Source organism: Schistocerca gregaria, chromosome 9 (assembly GCF_023897955.1).
Source record: "Schistocerca gregaria isolate iqSchGreg1 chromosome 9, iqSchGreg1.2, whole genome shotgun sequence".
NCBI lineage: Eukaryota > Metazoa > Arthropoda > Insecta > Orthoptera > Acrididae > Schistocerca > Schistocerca gregaria.
Genome location: NC_064928.1, coordinates 134,541,439 through 134,559,843, shown reverse-complemented (window position 1 = coordinate 134,559,843; position 18,405 = coordinate 134,541,439). Strand labels below are relative to the sequence as shown.

General features: G+C 46.0%; 1 protein-coding gene and 1 pseudogene across 1 annotated transcript in view; both read left to right on the top strand.

Annotated features, from left to right (window-relative positions):
* The window catches only part of LOC126291467 (uncharacterized), a 2,161,958-nt gene that overhangs the window by 1,275,455 nt on the left and 868,098 nt on the right, over nucleotides 1-18,405 (top strand). The window lies entirely within an intron of this gene.
* On the top strand, nucleotides 3,593-3,709 carry LOC126292320 (5S ribosomal RNA; annotated as a pseudogene).

Here is an 18,405-nt window from a genome sequence, read left to right as displayed (position 1 = left end):
TATATTTTCTCCTTTCATCAATTAAATTCAACATTTCTTCTGTTACCCAAGGATTTCTACTAGCCCTTGTCTTTTTACCTACTTGATCCTCTGCTGCCGTCACTACTTCATCCCTCAAAGCTACCCATTCTTCTTCTACTGTATTTCTTTCCCCCATTCCTGTCAATTGCTCCCTTATGCTATCCCTGAAGCTCTGTACAACCTCTGGTTCTTTTAGTTTATCCATGTCCCATCTCCTTAAATTTCCACCTTTTTGCAGGTTCTTCGGTTTTAATCTACAGGTCATAATCAATAGATTGTGGTCAGAGTCCACATCTGCCCCTGGAAATGTCTTACAATTTAAAACCTGGTTCCTAAATCTCTGTCTTACCATTATATAATCTATCTGATACCTTTTAGTATCTCCAGGCTTCTTCCATGGATACAGCCTTCTTTTATGATTCTTGAACCAAGTGTTACCTATGATTAAGTTGTGCTCTGTGCAAAATTCTACCAGGCGGCTTCCTCTTTCATTTCTTTGCCCCAGTCCATATTCACCAACTACGTTTCCTTCTCTCCCTTTTCCTACTACCGAATTCCAGTCACCCATGACTATCAAATTTTCATCTCCCTTCACTATATGAATAATTTCTTTTATTTGATCATATATTTCTTCAATTTCTTCGTCATCTGCAGAGCTAGTTGGCATATAAACTTGTACTACTGTAGTAGGTGTGGGCTTCGTATCTATCTTTGCCACAATAATGCGTTCACTATGCTGTTTGTAGTAGCTTACCCGCATTCCTATTTTCCTATTCATTATTAAAACTACTCCTGCATTACCCCTATTTGATTTTCTGTTTATAACCCTGTAGTCACCTGACCAGAAGTCTTGTTCCTCCTGCCACCGAACTTCACTAATTCCCACTATATCTAACTTTAACCTATCCATTTCTCTTTTTAATTTTCTAACCTACCTGTCCGATTAAGGGATCTGACATTCCACGCTCCGATCCACAGAACGCCAGTTTTTTTTCTCCTGATAACGACATCCTCTTGAGTAGTCCCCGCCCGGAGATCCGAATGGGGGACTATTTTACCTCCGGAATATTTTACCCAAGAGGACGCCATCATCATTTAATCATACAGTAAAGCTATGCCCTCGGAAAAAATTACGGCTGTAGTTTCCCCTTGCTTTCAGCCGTTCGCAGTAGCAGCACAGCAAGGCCGTTTTGGTTATTGTTACAAGGCCAGGTCAGTCAATCATCCAGACTGTTGCCCCTGCAACTACTGAAAAGGCTGCTGCCCCTCTTCAGGAACCACACGTTTGTCTGGCCTCTCAACAGATACCCCTCCGTTGTGGTTGTACCTACGGTACGGCTATCTGTATCGCTGAGGCACGCAAGCCTCCCCACCAACGGCAAGGTCCATGGTTCATGGGGGGAGGAACCTGACTATAAATGTTGGGAAATGACTCTATCCGTTTTACACAGATCCTTAATGTTATGACTGTAAGTCGACACAGACATTCTCGATTTTACTTGTCCATTTCTTAGCGTGGCTAAATTTCTGGTAAGTTTTTTAAATTTCCTCGTACTCAGTGAAGAACCTGTCGTGTTCCCCAATGAAGAATTCTAAAAGTTACAGCGGTCTTGTGTATTCAAGTCACAACACAAATGCACTCTGGTAGCCATTATAGCTGTCACAGATACACTATGTGATCAAATGTATCCGAAGTTCGTGGCGCCCTCCATCAGTAAAACGTCTGAGGTCATCAGTCCCCTAGAGCTTAGAACTACTTAAACCTAACTAACCTAAGGACATCATCCGACCGGGGTGGACGAGCGGTTCTTGGAGCTACAGTCTGGAACCGCGCGACAGCTACGGTCGGAGGTTCGAATCCTGCCTCGGGCATGGATGTATGTGATGTCCTTAGGTTGGTTAGGTTTAAGTAGTTTTAAGTTCTAGGGGGTGGTGTCCTCAGAGGTTAAGTCCCATAGTACTCAGAGCCATTTGAACCATTTTGAACCTAAGGACATCACACACAACCATGTCCGAGGCAGGATTCGAACGTGCGACCGTATCGGTCGCGCGGTTCCAGACTGTACTGCATAGAACCGCTCGGCCACACCAGGCGGCCAAATTTTCTCACCTCCCACTTAAATGCCATAGTACTTGCAGTGGTTCATGATGCATTTTCGAATTCCTGTGTGGTGGTCTGGATAGATGTCTGCCTCCTACACATTACGACCCTCTTCAACGGTCGGCGGCCTCTGTCACTCAACAGACGACATCGATCTTTGCGCTTTTGCGGTGTACATGTCCCTTCGCATTTCCACTTCACTATCACATCGGAAACAGTGGACCTAGGGATGTTTATAAGTGTGGAAATCTCGCACACAGACGTAAAAGTCACACCCAATCACTTGACCACGTTCGAAGTCTGTGAGTTCCGCGGAGCGCCCCGATCTGCTCTGTACGATGTCTAATGACTACTGAGGTCGCTGATATGGAGTACCTGACAGCAGGTGGCAGCAAAAGGCACCTAATATGAAAAACGTATGTTTTTGGGGGTGTCCGGATACTTTTATCGCATATTGTAATTACAGCTTCAATCATTTACATGCCTACCGATGATGCGTACGTGTTTGAAGCTACACTGGCATTTGGGCATATATTCCGGGTGTCTCAGTTGTTTTTTTTTTTCTTTTTTTTCTCGAGGAGTGTATACAGCTAATGGTGATTTGTAGTATGAAGCTCTATAGTACTCGAGGTGACAGACCATAACAGTCAAGTGGGCAGTGTGTTGGCTGCGGCGGCAGTCTCGCGGACCAGGAATAATGAAGTCGCAGCTCGCAGATGGGCCTGGGGCGGTCCTCCTCCAGAGTAGTCCGCCCTCCCCCCCCCCCCCCCCTCCTTGCCCTCTCCAGGCTGCTCCAGCCGTGAACTCATTAGACCGCGGCTGGAGGAGGGCCAGCGCTGGAGGATTCCAGCAGCACCCGCTGAGTGCTGCAACCGCAAAACGCGCTGCCCTGCCTCGTTGTCAGCGCTGCAGAGGAGTTTAGCGCGCCGCGCGCTCAGACAAAACACGGCCACGCTTCCGAACAATACGCCGTCTCAGTCGGTCCTGGGTCTCCGCTTGTACGAGCTTCCTCTGCTCATTGGTGTCTTTCAAACTTCCTACATTTGGGGCACGATTAGTTTTCATCTGACTTATCGGGAAGAACGCCAAGGGGAGACCAGCTGAAAATATGAAATAGCACAAAACCAATAATACCCTCCTCCTTCTGCCCCCAAATCTGTTTTTCAAACACTGTGTTAATAATAATAACTCGATAATTTGCGTTATTGTGACCTGAATTATGCATTGTGCAGTGTCGCGTCCCTCCACAGCCTCCTGTTACCAGTGTGGATTCTGGTAACGATGGGTGTAACGCAATCAGGACGTAAACGACATTATATTCCCTTAAGTCTCGCCATTATAGCGGAGGTGACATGGAGCAGAATCTGCTAGCCTACTTAATGGTGTAAGAGGGGTTGGGATAGCTGCCAAAATACGTTGATTTAGGTAACACTACATGTCATTAATTTATTCCTGTGTAACATGAGTCACGGCAACGGTCTTGCCGCAGTGGTTACACCGGTTCCCGTGAGATCACCGCAGTTAAGCGCTGTCGGGCGTGGTCGGCACTTGGATGGGTGACCATCCAGGCGCCATGCGTTGTTGCCATTTTTCGGGGTGCACTCAGCCTCGTGATGGCAATTGAGGATCTACTCGACCGAATAGTAGCGGCTTCGGTCAAGAATACCATCATAACGACTGGGAGAGCGGTATGCTGACCCCACGCCCCTCCTATCCGCAACCTCCACTGAGGATGACACGGCGGTCGGATCGTCCCGATAGGCCACTTCGTGGCCTGAAGCCGGAGTGAGTAACATGAGTCACAGTGAGGTGTCTAAGCTTTTCCCCTTATTGGATGATAGAGCTCTCCTTATAGATTCAACCAGACCATCAGTGTGGTCTTGAAAAACTAAGCAGTCCCTCCGCCCCCAAAAACATACGTTTTTCATATTAGGTGCATTGTGCTGCCACCTACTGCCGGGTGCTCCATATAAGCGACCTCAGTAGTCATTAGACGCCGCGTGGGATTAGCCGAGCAGTCATGGACTGTGCGGCTGGTCCCGGCGGAAGTTCGAGTCCTCCCTCGAGCATGGGTGTGTGTGTTTGTCCGTAGGATAATTCAGGTTAAGTAGTTTGTAAGCTTAGGGACTGATGACCTTAGCAATTAAGTCCCATAAGATTTCACACGCAATTCAACATTTAGTCGTGAGAGAGCAGAATGGGGCGCTCCGCGGAACTCTCGGAATTGGAACGTGGTCAGGGTGTCACTTGTGTAATACGTCTGTACACGAGGTTTCCACAGTCCTAAACATCCATAGGTTCACTGTGAAACGGAACTTGTTGTCCCGTTCCATATTTTTCTCAGTAAATACCGGTAGAGGAGAATTGTAGAGAGAGTCTTTTTACTCTGCAGAAGTAAATCATTGGGTAAGCAGGACAGAATGGACCAAGCGGTGTTCATTTATTTGTTCATTGATTTTTTTATTTCATATGTGCCACGTTTTCCTGCATACTTTCCCTTATGCGACCTGGAAGGCATGAATGAGAAATTATGTGAAGTAGCAGAAATCTGTAGACAGAGGTTGTAGCATTGCATGAATGGAGTGGATCTGTGGTAGGATACTACCAACCCTCTTAACACGAACAAATTTCTCAAAGGTAGTGGGCAAGTCACGTCAGGGATGTCGCTCTGTCAACATCTTTGGAACGATCAACGGTTAGGGAATGTGGCCGCAGGTCAACTTGTTCCTAGGTAGCGGCGCTGGACATTCGTGGAGACTCAGCTCTCGATTTTGGTAATGTTAATAAAGGTATTAGAATGTTTCAAATCTGCTCGTTAGTAAGATCCAAATGTTGAAATCAGGTGCGAGATTACCACTAAACCCCCTTATTTTCGTAATTTAGTCAAATTTCAGTAGAACTTTGCGTTTCTGCGTTGGTCAGGCCAAGCACCATGGGCCCTAATCTCACGGTCGTGTTATTGATCTGTGCATAACAAAAGTATAACTGTGTGCCTGCATAAAATTTCATTGAAGTCAGGTCTGCATTCTCCTCTCCCTTTCTATAATTACATTGGGTAAGTGAATCATGTCAACTAGAGACACCACTTGTGATGATGTCTACTGCAACAGATACAAGGATAGTTGTTGAAATGCCATCGAAATTGAGTAAATATCAATTTATCTATATCCTCGACTTATTTCTTCCTCACTTCATCATAAAGAATAGGTGAAAGTTAGTCACTACCACAGTCCAATGCTGAGTCGACAGATGAAAGCAAATGAAAAGCCCTATGCTCCCTATAGACCCCGCCATAGGTGCGACCTACAATGGTTCAAAAAAAAAAAAAAAAAATGCGTTATCCATTGCGATCAAGTATTTACCGGCTGGTTAAACCCATCCGTTAGAAATTATTGATACCCCACCAGTAACACGCAAGGGACTGTAATTTCGTGGACCACACGAATTAGTCAAACTATTACCACAGAAGGTAGCTTGCAGGAGCTGTAGGACTTGATATGCGACCATAATCTTCCTACCAGGGCGAGTTTTAACAGTAACAATACCACCGCTAGTAAAAGGTTACGTTGCAACTGTATACGCTGTATGGTGGTACAATATGCAATGTGTGGTTTTCATGAGCAATAAAAAGGGCGGAATTGATGTTTATGTTGACCTCTCTTCTAATTTCATGTACAGGTTCCGGAACTCTCGGAACAGAGGTGATGGTTCAAATGGCTCTGACCACTATGGGACTTAACATCTGAGGTCATCAGTCCCTTAGAACTTAGAACTACTTAAACCTAATTAACCTAAGGACATCACATACATCCATGCCCGAAGCAGGATTCGAACCTGCGACCGTAGTGGTCGCGCGGTTCTAGACTGAAGCGCCTAGAACCGCTCGGTCACTGCGTCCGGCGAACCGAGGTGATCCAAAACGTTTTTTTTTTATGTGTGTATAATAAGTACACTGAGGAGACATGGGCTACCTCCTAGTATCGTGTCGGACCCCCTTCCGTCCTGCGTATGGCAGAAACTCGACATGGCAAGGACTCAACAGGTCAGTGGAAGTTCCTTGCAAAATATTCAGCCATGTTACCCCTATAGCCGTCCATAATTGTGAAAGTGTTACAGGTACAAGATTTTGTACACGAGCAGACCTCTCGATTATGCCCCACAACTGTTCGATGGGATTCATGTCGAGCGATATGGGTGGCCAAATCTCTCGCTCGAATGGTCGAGAACGTTCTTCAAACAAACTGCGAGGAGCTGTGACTCGGTGGGAATCCAATCGTTCTTTGCAATCAAGAAACTCATGAATTGCTGCAAGTAGCTGAACATAACAATTTCCAGTCCAGTCCGTGTAAACATAGCCGTCGCCATTATGGAGCCACCGCCAGCTTGCACAGTGCTATGTCGACAACATGGGTCCATGGCTTCGAGGGTGTGCACCACATTCGAATCCTACTAGTAGCTCTGACCAACCGCAATCGCAATCCATAGGACCAGGCCATGATTTTTCAGTCGTCTACGGTCTAACCGATATGGTCAGGCCGGCCCCGGTGGCCGAGCGGCTCTAGGCGCTACACTGTGAAACCGCGCGACGACTGCAGTCGCAGGTTCGAATCCTGCCCCGGGCATGGAACCGTGTGACGTCCTTAGGTTAGTTAGCTTTAAGTAGTTCTAAGTTAGATGGTGAACCCGTGATCTAGGGGTAGCGTCTTTGATTCATAATCAAAAAGTCTTCGGTCCCAGGTTCGATCCCCGCCACTGCCTAAATTTTGATAAATAATCAGCAGTGGCGGCCGAAGACTTCCGGCATAAGAAGGCAGCCTCATTCTGCCAACGGCCTTTTCAAAGAGGGCGGAGGAGCGGATAGAGGTTCAGGGCACTCTCTTGCCCTAGGGGTGGGAAATTGCCCCTAAAGGCGGAAGAAACAGCAATGATCAACGACATGAGGATGCAGAAGGCAATGGAAACCACTGCATTAAAGACACGTAACGTGTATCCACAGGACATGTGGCCTGTAGTGAAGATGTGCCATGATGATCTCTCCATTGGCAAAAGATTCCGGAATAGTCTCCCATTCGGATCTCCGGCAGGGGACTGCCAAGGGTGAGGTTACCATGAGAAAAACATTGACTAATCAACGAAAGGATAACGTTCTACGAGTCGGGGCGTGGAATCTCAGAAGCTTGAACGTGGTAAGGAAACTAGAAAATCTGAAAAGGGAAATGGAAAGGCTAAATCTAGATATAGTAGGGGTCAGTGAAGTGAAGTGGAAGGAAGACAAGGATTTCTGGTCAGATGAGTATCGGGTAATATCAACAGCAGCAGAAAATGGTATAATAGGTGTAGGATTTCGTTATGAATAGGAAGGTAGGGCAGAGGGTGTGTTACTGTGAACAGTTCAGTGACCGGGTTGTTCTAATCAGAATCGACAGCAGACCAACACCGACAACGATAATTCAGGTATACATGGTGACGTCGCAAGCTGAAGATGAACAGATAGAGAAAGTGTATGAGGATATTGAAAGGGTAATGCAATATGTAAAGGGCGACGAAAATCTAATAGTCATGGGCGACTGGAATGCAGTTGTAGGGGGTGGAGTAGAAGAAAAGGTTACAGGACAATATGGGCTTGGGACAAGGAATGAAAGAGGAGAAAGACTAATTGAGTTCTGTAACAAATTTCAGCCAGTAATAGCGAATACCCTGTTCAAGAATCACAAGAGGAGGAGGTATACTTGTAAAAGGCCGGGAGATACGGGAAGATTTAAATTACATTACATAATGGTCAGATAGAGATTCCGAAATCAGATACTGGATTATAAGACGTACCCAGGAGCAGATATAGACTCAGATCACAATATAGTAGTGATGAACAGTAGGCTGAAGTTCAAGACATTAGTCAGGAAGAATCAAAACGCTAAGAAGTGGGATACGGAAGTTCTAAGGAATGATGAGATATGTTTGAAGTTCTCTAACGCTATAGATACAGTAATAAGGAATGGCGCAGTTGGCAACACAGTTGAAGAGGGCCATCACAGAAGTTGGGAAGGAAAACATAGGTACAAAGAAGGTAGCTGCGAAGAAACCATGGGTAACAGAAGAAATACTTCAATTGATGGATAAAAGGAGGAAGTACAAACATGTTCCGGAAAACTCAGGGATACAGAAATACAAGTCGCTGAGGAGTGAAATAAATAGGAAGTGCAGGGAAGCTAAGACGAAATTGCTGCAGGAAAAATGTGAAGACATCGAAAAAGATATGATTGTCGGAAGGACAGACTCAGCATACAGGAAAGTCAAAACAACCTTTGGTGACATTACAAGCAACGGAGGTAACATTAATAGTGCAACGGGAATTCCACTGTTAAATGCAGAGGAGAGAGCAGATAGGTGGAAAGAATACATGGAAAGCCTCTATGAGGTGGAAGATTTGTCTGATGTGATAGAAGAAGAAACAGGAGTCGATTTAGAAGAGATAGAGGATCCAGTATTAGAATCAGAATTTAAAAGAGCTTAGGAGGACTTACGGTTAAATAAGGCAGAAGGAATAGATAACATTCCATCAGAATTTCTAAAATCATTAGGGAAAGTGGCAAAAAAGCGACTATTCACGTTGGTGTGTAGAATATATGAGTCTGGCGACATGCCGTCTGACTTTCGAAAAGCATCATCCACACAATTCCGAAGACGGCAAGAGCTGACAGGTGCGAGAATTATCACACAATCAGCTTAACAGCTCATGCATCGAAGCTGCTTACAAGAAGAATATACAGAAGAATGGAAAAGAAAATTGAGAATGGGCTAGGTGACGATTAGTTTGGCTTTAGGAAAAGTAACGGCACGAGAGAGGCAATTCTTATGTTACGGCTAATAATGGAAGCAAGGCTAATGAAAAATCAAGACACGTTCATAGGATTTGTCGACCTGGAAAAAGCGTTCGACAAGATAAAATGGTGCAAGCTGTTCAAGATTCTGAAAAATGTAGGGGTAAGCTATAGGGAGAGACGGGTCATATACAATATGCACAACAACCAAGAGGGAATAATAAGAGTGGACGATCAAGAACGAAGTGCTCGTATTAAGAAGGGTGTAAGACAAGGCTGTAGCCTTTCGCCCCTACTCTTCAATCTGTACATCGAGGAAGCAATGATGGAAATAAATGAAAGATTCAGGAGTGGAATTAAAATACAAGGTGAAAGGATATCAATGATACGATTCGCTGATGACATTGCTATCCTGAGTGAAAGTGAAGAAGAATTAAATGATCTGCTGAACGGAATGAACAGTCTAATGAGTACACAGTATGGTTTGAGAGTAAATCGGAGAAAGACGATGGTAATGAGAAGTAGTAGAAATGAGAACAGCGAGAAACTTAACACAGGATTGATGGTCACGAAGTCAATGAAGTTAAGGAATTCTGATACCTAGGCAGTAAAATAACCAATGACGGACGGGGTAAGGAGGACATCAAAAGCAGACTTGCTATGGCAAAAAAGGCATTTCTGGCCAAGAGAAGTCTACTAATATCAAATACCGGCCTTAATTTGAGGAAGAACTTTCTGAGGATGTACAGCATTGTATGGTAGTGGAACATGGACTGTGGGAAAACCGGAACAGAAGAGAATCGAAGCATTTGAGATGTGGTGCTATAGACTAATGTTGAAAATTAGGTGGACTGATAAGGTAAAGAATAAGGAGGTTCTACGCAGAATCGGAGAGGAAAGGAATATATGGAAAACACTGATAAGGAGAAGGGACAGGATGATAGGACATCTGCTAAGACATGAAAGAATGACTTGCATGGTACTAGAGGGAGCTGTAGAGGGCAAAAACTGTAGAGGAAGACAGAGATTGGAATACATCAAGCAAATAATTGAGGACGTAGGTTGGAAGTGCTGCTCTGAGATGAAGAGGTTAGCACAGGGAAGGAATTCGTGGCGGGCCGCATCAAACCAGTCAGTAGACTGATTACAAAAAAAAAGTTCTAAGTTGTAGGGGACTGATGACCTCAGAAGTTACGTCCCATAGTGCTCAGAGCTATTTGAACCATTTGATATGGTGAGGAGTACAGGCGAGGCGGTGCAGGCTATGTCGAGCTGTCGGCAAAGGCACTCGCTTACCTCGTCTGCTGCCATAGCTAATAATGCCAAATTTTGCCGTCCTGCCTTAACGGATACGTTCTTCGTACGTCCCACATCCATTTCCGTGATTATTTCACGCAAGTTGCTGATCTGTTAGCACTGACAACTTTACGAAAACGCCGGAACTCTCTGAGTTGTCTGTGGTGACAGGTAGCGCCTTAAATTTGATATTCTTAGCACTCTTTTGACACTGTGGATCTAGGTCCACAATATCCGATTTGATAGTGAAGTGGAAAAGTGAAGCGACACTTACAGCACAAAAGCGTACCGGCCGACCTCGTCTCTTGACTGGCAGAGACCGCCGACAGTTGAAGAGGGTCGTAATGTGTAATAGGCAGACATCTATCCAGATCATCACAGAGAAATTCCAAACTACATCAGGATCTACTGTAAGTACTATGACAGTTAGACGGGAGGTGCGAAAACTTGGATTTCATGGTCGAGCGGCTGCTCATAAGCCACACATCACGCCGGTAAGCGTAGAACGACGCCTCGCTTGGTGTAAGGAGCGTAAACATTGGATCATTGAACAGCGGAAAAATCGGTGTGTGTAGTGACGAATCACGCTACACAATATGACGATCCGATGGCATGGTGTGGGTATGGCGATTGCCCCGTGAACGTCATCTGCCAGTGTGTGTAGTGGCGACAGTAAAATTCGGAGACGGTGGTGTTACGGTGTGGTCGAGTTTCTCATGGAGAGGGCTTGCCCCCCTTGTTGTTTTGCGTGGCACTATCACAGGCTTACATTGATGTTCTATGCACTTTCTTGCTTCCCACTGTTGAAGAGCATTTCGGGGACGGCGACTTCATCTTTCACCACGATGGAGCACCTGCTCATAATGCATGGCCTGTGGTGGAGTTGTTACACGACAATAACATCCCTGTAATGGACTGACCGGCACAGAGTCTTGGCCTGAATCGTATAGAACCCCGACTTCGACCGACATCGATACCTCTCCTCAGTGCAGCACTCCGTGAGGAATGGGCTGCCACTCCCAAAGAAGCCCTCCAGCACATGATTGAACATATGCCTGCCAGAGTGGAAGCTGTCATCAACGCTAAGGGTGTGCCAACAATGTATTGAATTCCAGCATTACCGATGGAGGGTGCCAGGAGCTTGTAAGTCATTTTCAGCCAGGTGTCGGATACTTATCCGAGATAGCGTATTTACTCCAGGAGACAAGTCGAAACAGTGACTTGTTCCCACTAATAACTGAATTACTACACAACTCTGGTGTGAGACAGAGACGGCCTGTCTCTGTTCAATACAGTTCCAGTGAAACAATTAAAGTTTGCTGCTTATCCAGCAGTTGCAGTTGTGTCCTCCGGAGTAGCCCGTCTTCTCGTAGGAGAGATAGCGACTGCTATCGTTCTGACGCTGCTTCACTCCTTCTCATGTGCTGGCTCCATAGCTCTGCTGAGTGCTGCCCTTAGACACGCTTTTTAGAAGATCGGCCCAGCTTTCCCTGACTTATTTTTCGTTTTATCCTGGCACTCATCCACGGCGGGCCTATTGTCCGAGGTGGAATCGTCCAGCAACGACTGCAAACTCTGGTCGGTTGCCGCTGTCCTGTTTACGCATTTGCTCTCTTGCTCCACTTTCCCTATGGCGCTTCTGCTAGCCTCCGTATCACAGCGCTCGCTGCATCTTTGCAGTTTTAACTTCTCTCTCGTAATGAAGTTATAATTAAATTTCGCTGGGGTCCTGGCAGTAGTTTTGCAGGTACATGTGGGCGTTGTCTGTAAAATATGTTGCGAGTAGACTTCATAGAAAAGAATAAATGAGAAACTCGTACCTGATGCTGAAGCTCTAGTGCATGAACAATGAAAATGTAATGAGCTACAATGTTTACTTCTGCCATTATTTTTGAGCAGAGTCTACGAGAAAAAGTTCCTAAATACTTGGTTCCATGTAAAAAGTTTGTTGCAAGTCAATATATGCTTTCACTCACAAAAACTTTCATTCTCAAATATTGGATGAATACCGCGTGGGTAATTTGCAAACTGTGCGAGGTACACTGCCTGAAGACAAATATACAGTTTCTAGCTTTAATACTTCACCTGCTGCGTTAACCTTTTAATAAGCAGATTATGACAGCTTTTTAAATTCGCTTAGTACTTATATAAAGTCCGCCCACGGTAGCTGAATGGTAAACGTGACGGACAGTCAATCATTTGGGCCCAGGTTCGATTCCCGGCTGGGTCAGGGGATTTTCTCAGCCCAGGGACTGGATGTTCTGCTGTCATCATCATCATCTAATCATCCTCATCGACTGCAGGTAGCCGAAGTGGCGTCAACTTGAGAGACTAGCACCCAGCGAACGGTCTGCCCGACGGGATGCCCTAGCCATACGATTAAATAAATAAAATAAATAAACTTATATGAAGTCCTGGAAATAAAGTTTTTGTTGCTTCTGGAAGCCGTTAGTAGGTAAACTTTCAATTGGGCTGGGCTGGCATTTAGCCATTTAGAAATATCCAATATGTGATTAAAAGTATGTGGTGGTCCAGATTGCTGTACACACCGGTACCTCTAATACCTAGTACAGGTCTTCTTGAATTGGTGCATGCCTGTAATCGTCGTGGCATACTATCCACAAGTTCATCAAGGCTCTGTTAGTCCAGATTGTCCCGCTCCTCAATGGCGATTCGACGTAGATCTGTCAGAGTGGTTGGTGGGTCACGCCGTCCATAAACAGCTCTTTTCAATCTATCCCAGGCATGTTCGATAGTGTTCATGTTTGGAGAACATGCTGGCCACTCTGGTCGAGTGATGTCGTGATCCTGAAGGAAGTCGTTCACAAGATGTGCACGATGGGGGCGCGAACTGTCGTCAGTGAAGACGCATGCCTTGCCAATATGCTGCCCATATGGTCGGAGGACGGTATTCACGTGTCGTACAGGTGTTACAGCGCCTTCCATGACCACCAGCGGCGAACGTCGGCCCCACATATTGTCACCTCGAAACATCAGAGAACCTACATCTTGCTGCAATCACTGGGAAATGTGTCTAAGGCGTTCAACCTGATCGGATTGCCTCCAAACACGTCTCCGACGATTGTCTGGTTGAAGGCATAAGCGATACTCATCGGTGAATAGAACGTGATGCCAATCCTGAGCACTCCATTCGGCATGTTGTTGGGCCCACCTGTATCGCGCTGCATGGTGTCGTGGTTGCAAAGATGGACCTCGCCATGGACGTCGGGAGTGAAGTTGCGTATCATGTAGCGTATTGCGCGCAGTTTGAGTCGTAACACGACGTCCTGTAGCTGCACGAAAAGCATTATTCAACATGATGGTGTTGCTGCAGGGTTTCTACGAGCAATAATCCGTAGGTAGCGATCATTCACTGCAGTAGTAGCCCTTGGGCGGCCTGAGCGAAGCATGTCATCGACAGTTCCTGTCTCTCTGTATCTCCTCCATTTCCGAACAACATCGCTTCATCGCTTTGGTTCACTCCGAGACGCCCGGACACTTCCCTTGTTCAGAGCACTTCCTGGCACAAAGTAGCAGTTGCGAGTTGCACACCTCAATGAGGATATGAGACGCCGAACACGGAAGTAACTATAATCTCGTTTAGATAATCTACGTGCGTCATATGGCTCTCACAACGAACTCTGTTAAACGGCTACTACAGCTTTAGGTATGTCTGACATTATGCATACACCCATTTCTGAAATATGCGTGATCAAAGTTATAAGGATCATTTTGGAACACCGTAAGCATGGAAAACGCTGAACCAATTTGTCATCTCTTTGTAGCTAGGAAATCGAGGAGACGTCTTTGTATGATATTTCTTTATGAAATTGGCGAGTGTTCAACATCTTCGTGTGTACTACATTGTAAGTTAAACCTCCAAATCATTTTATATTTTAGGACAAGAAAGAGAGAATATTGGGTCAGAGGACTCACAAGATTTCTTTCGCCAGTCTTAGCAACTGCAGAAAAGAAAGCGTGAGAACAGGGTTAACAAAAACATTGTGTATTGTGAAATTCGAGGTTTTACCTTCAGTTGCTGCAGGCCTCCTATCTTGACCGAACGAGGTGGCGCAGTGGTAGCACGCTGGACTCGTACTCGGGAGGACAACGGTTCAATCCCGCGTCCGGCCACCCTTATTTAGGTTTCCGTGATTTCGCTGAGTCGCACCAGGCAAATGCCGGGACGGTCCTTTGAAAAGGCACGCCCAACTACCTTCCTTGCCCTCCCCTAATCCGATTAGACCGCTGATCTCCTCCCCCAAACAACCCAACCCAACCCCTAACTTAAAACTGTGTTTCAAAGTGCAACGCCACAGATAGCTTCATGAATTGACAGAGTCTGGAAGCTTTTATCATGTCTTCCATCTAGACTCGGAATTTAACTGGCAAGTGCGGGGATGCAATAACCGAATGGCAACTACTGAATTATTCGGAGAAACACTAATGATAAAACCATGTCTGCCCAATTGTAAGGCCTAGTGATGTTCACAGCCCTTTCTAATTGCCCGCCTACTGCGTCAGACATGTTCTCCACTCTACACTGTCAGCTCATACGGCTTCTCTAAGCGTCACTGGAGGAAACAGTATCTCTGTATCACTTACCATACGCTTCCTGCATGTGTATTGACTGAAAATGAAGCTTCTCCATTGAACCAGCTGTGGAATACAGGTATGAACTAGGAACGATAAACTACTGTGCACTAAACATTCTTTCGCGCTTCGTATATTCTAAACACGATTCATTCATACTGTCTGTGACTGGTTTGCAACTGACTTAACACAAAAGTCCCTTCGTAGAAACTGTATTCCATAGCTCACAGGTCAAGCAATGCGTTAACTTTGCCTGGTTGTTGCTTCTTTAAAGTGGTGCACATCGAACTATCTTTCTTTATCGGAGATGTGGGGGAGGTGGAGGTGGCAATAGTCTTGTGACTGGTTTGACGTGACCCGTCACGATTTGCTTTACTCTGCCACTAATGTCTTCATCTGCCAGTAGCAGCCGTACTCGACGCCTGGAGTTATTTGTTGGTTACACTCCAATCTCTGCCTTCTCCTACAGTTTTTGCCCTTTACAGCTTTCTGATTTACTGTGGAAGCTGCCTCTTGATGTCCTAAAAAGCGTCCTCTTATTCCCTCCCTTCCTCTCGTCACTGTTTTCCACATGTTCCCTTCCTCCCCGACTCTGTGGAGAAACCTATTCGATCCCTAATTTATCAATCACCATATTTTTTACATAGTTCTGTAGCTCCAAATACCAAACGCTATATTTCCTCCTCTTTTCCGGTTTTCCTGCAGATGAACTTCCCTGTACTTCTGTGCTCGAAACGTACATTCTCAGAAATTTATTCTTCGGATTGAGGCAGGTCTTCGGTACTATTAGATTTCCTTTGGCTAGGAAAGTTCTGCACCCCGGGTTTTTATGCCCTCCACTTCATCAGTGACCTGTTATTTGGCTTCAAAGGTAGCACATTTTCTTCACTTCTACATAGTATTCTCCAGTTTTGATATTAAGTTTATCGTTAATCTCGTTTCTGCTACTCCTCATTACTTTCGTTTTTCTTCGGTGTATTCTAAATCCATGTCTGGAACCGCGCGACCGCTACGTCGCAGGTTCGAATCCTGCCTCGGACATGGATGTGTGTGATGTCCTTAGGCTAGTTAGGTTTAAGTAGTTCTAAGTTCTAGGGGACTGATGGCCTCAGGTGTTAAGTCCCATAGTGCTCAGAGCCATTTGAACCATTTGAACCAAACTGCCTCTCTCGATGCTACAGTGCTCTCCGAAAATCAAGATTCCTTTCTATTCACAAGAAGATGTTCGGCATGGAATCTCAATGACAAGAGTAGAATTGTCTTCAGTGATGAGTCCCGCTTCGAAGTGATCCCCGATGACCAGCAAGGACGTGTCTGCAGAAGGCCAGTGGTGGGATACCATCCTGTCTTCACCCGCCATACGGACCGACAACCAGGATTGATTGTCTGGGGTGCCATTTTGTTTCATAGCTGGACCCTTTTGGTTGTCATCTGCTGCTACCTTACACCACAGCGGTACATCGAAGATATTCTACTCCCCGTTTTGTTGCCCTTCATGGCAAGCCATCCTGAGCTTCCATTCCAGCAAGATAATGCCCATCCGCACACGGCGAGAGTTCCTACCGCTGTTGTCGTCCTTTTCAAGCCCTATCTTGGCCAATAAGGATGACGGATATCTATCCAACTGAGGACGTTTGGAGCATTATATGCAGGTCTCTCCAACCATCTCGGGATTTTGACGATCGAACAACTGCACAGAATTTGACACGAACAACTCTGTCAATCAACGCCAAACCGAATAATTGCTTGAATAAGCGCCAGAGCTGGACCAACGCGTTAGTGGTTTGTTCTACGTGTGAACCTCTTCGTCTTGAATAAATCACCCAATTTTTCAGAAATTGTAGTCATTTGGTTCTTTGTGCATGTACGTGACATCTACCGATTTCTGTCCCATTCACGTAAGTCCTTCCTTCGTGATACATTGGTTCTTTTTTTTTCAGAGGATAAACTGTATATCAAACTTAAAGTTTTCACCAAATTTTGATTTCTCATTTCTGTATCGGACTGCTCGCAGAAAAACCTTGAATAACTTCTACCCCTACAGCATGCAATCCTCCTAGTAGTGTGTGTGGTAGAGGGTACTTCTAGTGGCGCTGTCTGTCCCCCCCCCCCCCCCCCTTTCCTTGCTCCATTCCCAAAAACTGGATACGTAGAATGATTCTCAGCAAACGTTCATATTACATTTAGTTTCTCCAATCTTGCTGTCGCAATCATTTCTCGGTTCTTTATCCATTTTTCAGGCAGTATGTTTAAATCTTTCAAATACATTACCTTGTCAAAAATTGTGACATGATAGAAAATGAAAGTACTTTTCAGAATCATGATTACAAACTTATTACAGAACATCTCTTTGTGAAAAAGATCACCACACAATTTTGTGTATGGTGCTTGTGTAATCAGTTAAAATTTAACTTCCCCTCTGGGACTGGTATGACGGCTGTCGGCAGTGATGCTAACGGAAGCAGCCACCTCGTGTTGATATTTGTACCGACAGCACGCACAGGGCGCTACTATGTACTCTTGCGCGGCTCGCACTTCCCTGGGGCACCCTATTAGGGGAGGGAGTACTGGATACTCTCCCCTCGCCCTGTTCCGCCCCAACATGCCCTGGCCGCCGCCTGCAGGTGATTTGCAGCCCCTTGGCGTGCCTTCACCTCCAGCACGCCTCATCCTCCCCCCCCCCCCCCTCTCCCCCCCGGCAGCAGCAGGTAGTTCGGGCCTCACACCCCTTCTAACATCACACAGCCCCTGGCCGCGCGCACTTAGCAAATTAGTTGCGGGTAATGGCCACCAGGGCGCAGCCGCGTCGCGCCGTAAAGCACCGCTAACGACGGTCACGTGACCGGCCAGCGCGCTCTCCCACTGGCTGTTGGCCGGTCCCGCGCTACCTGTCTACCTTTCGCCATTTGGTGGGCCCGCAGTGTGGAGAAACGGCGCTGCTGCCCGCTTGACCTCAGCGTGGACGCAGGTGCCGCAAAGACGGCAGTTTCTTTCGATTAGAGACACAGCGACTGTACTGACCATCAGCATGCCCCACACCTGTGTACTTGCCCACTATTTGTGTCTAATGACCATTTTCACTGGGCAGAAGAATGTGAGATTCAGTAATTTGAAACGCCGACATTTTGTCGCATTTGACGGAGGAGACTGAAATTTAGCTCAAAAGTATCTGCAACATTCCTGTGCAATGGTGCAAAAGCGTGGTGCCTTGCGATGCCACACTTGGCGCCGCTTCAGACAGAAAGCTATCGACACATTGAATAATCAGGACAGCGCTCGGAAATCCACGTGGGGCTTAGGATGGGTTAAATATGTCACATTGGCATGAAATCTCACCACAGTTCTATCCAGTGCGTGTATGTGGTGTGCGTACTGTAAGACCTTCGGTTCACACACCAACAGATTATTTGGCTTGTCGCTCTAACGAAGTAGGCGAGTGTCAGCAATTATGTCTCGTGGTCTTGTTGTGACGTGTTTATCTTCCGCCGTTAGGTCAGACGATAGAAATGACACTTGCACGCTTAGAGTAGCAGATTAAGAGTCGCCAACTTTAAACACAACTGGATTAATTTTCAC